A 6429-nucleotide genomic window follows, 5' to 3' on the forward strand; every position below is an offset into this window, starting at 1 on the left:
AGAGAAATGATTGAATTGTCCACTCCTGTATCTAGCAAACCTTTAAATTTCTTTCCCTGAATAGTTATTTCACAGGTAGGATGTTTACCAGTAATTTGATTCACTCAATAAGCTGCTTTGCCTTGTTTATCTGTGTTTCCAAATCCTCCTGTTTGTTTAATTTCACTTTTCCCCATTTCCACATATGGCACAATCAGGAGCTGTGCTATACGCTCTCCTGGCTCTGCTTTCCAGGGAACAGAAGTAGATATAACAATTTGAATTTCCCCATTGTAATCTGAATCAATGACTCCTGTATGTACTTGCACTCCTTTTAAATTTAAACTAGATCTACCTAGAAGTAATCCTATCATCCTCGCTGGCAAGGGTCCACAGACCCCTGTTGGAACTTTTTGCAGGGGTTCCCCAGGCAGAAGGCTCACAGCTTTTGTGCAGCATAAATCTACTGCAGCACTACCGGCTGTGTTGGGGGACAGATATTGTACAGGGGTGAGGGAGTGGCCTCAGCCGGAAATGCCCCAGTAAACCAACAACCTTCAGCATGGGTGTCATGGCCATCATGAACATGTCACAGGCCTGCAGAGATTTTGTTTATGGCCAGTTTATGGCCAGATTTGGGGGCCTATTCCCAACATGCTCGAAAGGCAGAATTAATAGCCCTGACAAGAGCACTGTATTAGCAGAGACAAGAAGGTTAATATTTACACTGATTCTAAGTATGCTTTTACTACATTGCATGTACATGAAGCTATATACAAAGAGAGAAGACTTTTAACAGCTGGAGGCAAAGAAATAAAGTACAAGGAAGAAATTCTACAGCTCTTGGAGGCTGTATAGGCTCCAGAAAAAGTAGCTGTAATGCACTGCAGAGGGCACCAAAAGGCAGGGACGCCAGAAGCCAAAGGAAACAGAAAGGCAGACAGAGAGGCAAAGCAGGCAGCAATGATTACACCGCATTTTCAAGAGGAAGCCTTAGCTATGCCTCTCCTGCCAGAACCTCCTCTCCAAGGGACCCAAGTTATACTCCAAATGAAAGAGCCTGGTTTGCCCAGGAAGATAGAAAATATATTAAAGGAAGGTGGTAGAAATTATTCGATAAGAGATTAGCCATTCCAGTGATGTTAGCTCCTAAGTTTGTGAAGCAAATTCAAGGAACTCATATGGGAAAAACAGCACTAGAAACGTTACTGAAATGCCATTTCTATGTGCCACAGCTCTTTGCTATCACTCAAGCCATTGGTGAACAATGCTTAACCTGTGCTCAGAACAACCCATGACAGGGGCCCACTTGGCCCCCAGGAATTCAGGAAGTAGGAGCCACGCCTTGTGAAAACTTGCTTATAGACTTTACCGAACTGCCCCGTGCTGGAGGCTGTCGGTATATGCTACTGCTTATTTGCATCTTTTCAGGATAGGTTGAGGCTTTCCCCACCAAAACAGAAAAAGCACGAGTAGTGACCAAAGTACTGCTAAAAGACATTATCCCCAAGTTTGGACTGCCTCTATCTTTAGGATCAGACAATAGGCTGGCATTTGTAGCTGAAATAGTGCAAGATTTAACAAGACTATTAAAAATAAAATGGAAGTTACACACAGCCTGTTGGCCGCAAAGTTCAGGAAAAGTGGAACGCATGAACTGGACACTCAAGCAGCTACTGAAGAAATATTGCCAAAAAACTCATCTGAGATAGGATCAGGTCTAGCCTATGGTCCTCCTCTGAGTCAGATGCACCCCCACCAAACAACTAAGAATTCACCATATGAGATTTTGTTCAGTCGGCCTCCCCCAATCATAGGTCAAATTAAAGGTGATCTCTGTGAACTAGGAGAATTAATCTTAAGAAAGCCAATGCAGGTTTTAAGGACAGCCTTGCAAAGTGTCCATAGTTAAGTACATGAAAGAATACCTATAAGCCTGACAGACCCAGTACACCCCTTTATACCTGGAGATTTTGTTTAGGTTAAGAAGTAGAACCAAACTTCTCTAGGACCCATATGGGATGGGCCCTATACTATAATCTTGTCCACTCCCACTGCTGTTAAAGTTGCAGGTGTTGTGCCTTGGATCCACCACAGTCTGCTGAAACCGGAAGCTCAGGACAAGTGGACCAGCCAGCAGGACCCAGATCATCCAATCCAGCCGATCCTAAGACGAGACCAAGCTGCTGTTAAAGACAACCAGCCTGCTGTGGTCACTCCGGAAGCTGACCAGTCTACTCATGGCTGAAGCTTGAGGAGACAACAAGCCCTGCTCTAGTCATACACCGGAAGCTGACTAGTCTATACATGGCTGAAGCTTGAGGACTCATCAAGCAAGTAAAGGTGGTTAGAAATCTTAGGACTAGTAGTTTTCCTTGTAATACTAACTGTTTTCCTATTGTTCTGTTGCTGTGCTCAACCTCCTCCCCCTCTTCTGTCCTTGCTGGATATGAATATGCCATACATTGTTTTGCTGTTGTTACCCCCCTTAACCATGCTAGAAGAAGCACCTATAGAAGGGTGTCCCCACTGTACACATACTACCTGGTCAAAGAACAGTATAACTATAACTCTATTGTACCATACTTATAAGTGTACAAGGACTCACTTAAGAACTTGTACTTACAATCAGACCACCTATTCAGTCTGTGACCCAGAGGATGGCCAGCCTTATGTATGCTATGACCCTAAATTTTCACCTGGTGAATGGTTTGAGATTCATGCAGAGTCAAAGGAAGGTCCCCTTTTAAAACCAGACCAAGGTCCCTCTTTTTTACCAAGGGCCTATTTCTCTGTACTTTGATGCCTGTCAGGCAGCATACCCAGACTCACCTGTCTGTGGTAACTTACCTTTAGAAAGATACTATAGAAATGACTACAAATATGTATGTATGCCAAGAGCAACTCCACGTTGTTCCCCTGGGACCCCAGAAAAACATTGTCAGTAATGCATATCATGGCACCCTAGTACACAACAAAGGCCAATTATGCTTACTGAAATGCCAGTAAACCAGATTATGAAACAAAAACCTGTAATCCTGTAAACTTCACCATTCTAAAGCCAGACCTACCCATGTGGACTGCAGGTTGCCCCATACATGTCTACATACACACATACCCAGCAACTTACCTATATGTTATCAAAAAAGGAACCCGGAGCCGTCCAGCCCAGCAACAGTTCCAAGTCTTTAAGTCATTCTATAAGCATGTAGACCAAAAGTTACCAGAGCCTCCTCCTGTAGCCAAAAATCTGTTTGCTCAGTTGGCTGAAAACATTGCTGGCAGCCTAGGCATTTCCTCATGTTATGTTTGTGGAGGAACTAACATGGGAGACCAGTGGCCTTAGGAAGCAAAAGAGTCAATGCCACAAGATAATTTTACTCTGACTGACTTTTCCCCTGAACCGATGCCCACAAGTTCAAGCGTCTGGCTCTTAAAAACTTCTATTAGGCCAGGCGTGGTGGCTCACTTTGGGAGGCCAAGGCGGGCAGATCATGTGAGATCAGGAGTTTGAGACCAGCCTGACCAACATGGAGAAACCCCATCTCTACTAAAAACACAAAATTAGCTGGGCGTGGTGGTGCATGCCTGTAATCCCAATGACTCGGGAGGCTGAGGCAGGAGAATCGCTTGAACCTGGGAAGCTGAGGTTGCAGTGAGCTGAGATTGCACCATTGCACTCCAGCCAGGGCAACAAGAGTAAAACTCCATCTCAAACAAACAAACAAACAAAAAAGCCACTTCTATTATCAGGAGATACTGTGTTGCTCACTGGGGAAAAGCTTTTACAGACCCAGTAAGAGAATTAACATGCTTAGGACAGCAATATTATAATGAAAAACTGAGAAAAACTTTGTGGTGAGGTAAAAATAGTTCCAAATCACCTCATCCAAATCCATTCTCCTGCTTTCTCTTCTGTAAATCACACCTGGTATCAGCCTGAAGCTTTTTGGATGTGAATCCACTGAGCTGGTGAGTTCCTTAAAAAAACATCCTCCTGTATTCCCCATATCGGTCTCTCTGGTCCTCAGTTTACCGCAACAGGCATGATAGATTTGTCATGAACAATAATAGCTATAGCAACCTGTCAAGAGGTAAGTAATATAAATATATGTAAATTCAGACAACTAAAAGTCAAAATGGGGGGATAGAGTTAAAGTGTAGAACTGGTCTTTTTTTCCTTTTTTGTTTATCTTCTTTTCTTTGTGATCAAAGTTTAGTTGTCATCTGTTTAAAATAACTTGTTATATCTGTAAGATACATTTTTTGGTTTCCTCACGGGAACCACAATGCAAAAAAAAAAAAAAATAGATTCACTGCAAGTAAAAAAAACAACGAATTAAAACATACTACCAAAGAAGATCACGTAGCCACAAAAGAAGACAACAAGAAAGGAAGAAAGGAAGACAAAATTACAAAATAACCAGAAAACAAACAACAAAATGGCAGTAGTAAGTCCTTTCTTATCAATAATAAAACAGAATGTAAATGGACTCAATTCTCCAATTAAAAGGGTTAGAGTGACTGAGTAGATAAAGAAATAAGACCCAACTATATGCTACTACAAGAAACCCACCTCACCTCTGAAGACACGCATAGACTGAAAGTGAAGGGATGGAAAAAGATGCTTCATGAAACTGGGAACCAAAAGACAGCAGGACTCACTATACTTAGATCAAATAGAATACAAAATAAGACTGTAGAAAGACACAAAAGGGGTCACTATATAATGATAAAGGGATCAATTCAGCAGGTGGATATAATAATTATAAATTTGCATGCAACACCAGAGCTCCCAAGTTTAAAAAGCAAACATTAATAGGTCTGAAGGGAGAGATGGCATGCAATACAATAATAGTAGAGGACTGTCTCAGTAATGGATAAATCATACAGACAAAAAAATCAATAGAGTAACATCACAATTAAACTGCACACTATACTTAATAGGCCTAAGTAACATCTACATAACATTTGCCCAAATGCTGCATAACACACATTATTTTCATCAGCACATGGAACATTTTCCATAATAGACCACACCTTAGGCCACAAAACAAATCTCAATAATTTTTTTTTTTTTTTTTGAGACAGAGTCTCGCTCTGTTACCCAAGCCAGAGTGCAGTGGCCTGATGTTGGCTCACTACAGCCTCTGTCTCCCAGGTTCAACCAATTCTCCTGCCTCAGCCTCCTGAGTAGCTGGGATTACAGGTTCCTGCCACCATGCCCAGCTAATTTTTGTATTTTTAGTAGAGACAGGGTTTCACCATGTTGGCCAGGCTGGTCTCGAACTCCTGACCTCAAGTGATCCACATGCCTTGGCCTCCCAAAGTGATAGGATTATAGGCATGGCCACTGTGCCCAGCCTCAGTAAATTTTAAAAAGTAGAAATCGGGCCAGGCATGGTGGTTTACACCTGTAATCCCAGTATTTTGGGAGACTGAGGCAAGAGGATCACTTGAGTCCAGGAGTTTGAGACAAGCCTGGCAACAAAGTGAAACTCCATCTCTACAAAACATTTTAAAATTAGCTGGGCATGGTGGCACATACCTGCAGTCCTAGCTACTCAGGTTGTTGAGTGGGGAGGATCTCATAAGCCCAGGAGGTCAAGGCTGCAGTGAGCCATCATCATGCCACTGCACTCCAGCCTGGGCAACAAAGCAAGACCCTGTTTCAAAAAAAAAAAAAAGAAGAAGTAAAAATCATATCAAGTATCTTTCCTAACTACAGTGGAATAAAACTAGAAATCAAGAAGAAAAGAAACGTCAGAAACTTCCCAAACACATGGAAACTGTGCAACATGCTCCTGAGTGACCAAAGGGTCAATGAAGAAATTAGGGAGAAAAATTTAAAATTTCTTGGACAAATGAACAGGGAAATACAACATACCAAAATCTATTGAACACAGAAAAAGCAGTACTAAGAGGGAAGTTTTTAGCAATAAACACCTTCACCGAAAAAGCAGAAAGACAGGCCAGGCACAGTGACTCATGCCTGTAATCCCGGCACTTTGGGAGGCCGAAGTGGGAAGTCTGCTTGAGGCCAAGAGTTCGATACCAGCCTGGACAAACACAGTGAGACCTCATCTCTACAAAAATTTTTAAAATTAGCTGTTGTAGTGGCACATACCTGTAGTCCCAGCTACTCGGGAGGCTGAGGTGGGAGGATCACTTGAGCCTGGGAAGTCGAGGCTGCAGAGAGCCATAATTACACCCCTGCACTCCAGCCTGGGTGACAGAGCGAGACTCTGTCTCAAAAAAGAAAGAAAAAAGAAAGAAAGAGTAGACAGACTTCAAATAAAAATCTAACAATGTTCCCCAAGGAACTAGAAAAGCAGGAACACACTTAATCCAAAATTAGAAGGGAAGAAACAATAAGTATCAGAGCAGAAATAAATGAAGTTGAGGTAAAAAATATATACATACAGAATATCAACAAAACAATTAGTTTTT

The sequence above is a fragment of the Gorilla gorilla genome, chromosome 8, assembly GCF_029281585.2.
Source record: "Gorilla gorilla gorilla isolate KB3781 chromosome 8, NHGRI_mGorGor1-v2.1_pri, whole genome shotgun sequence".
NCBI lineage: Eukaryota > Metazoa > Chordata > Mammalia > Primates > Hominidae > Gorilla > Gorilla gorilla.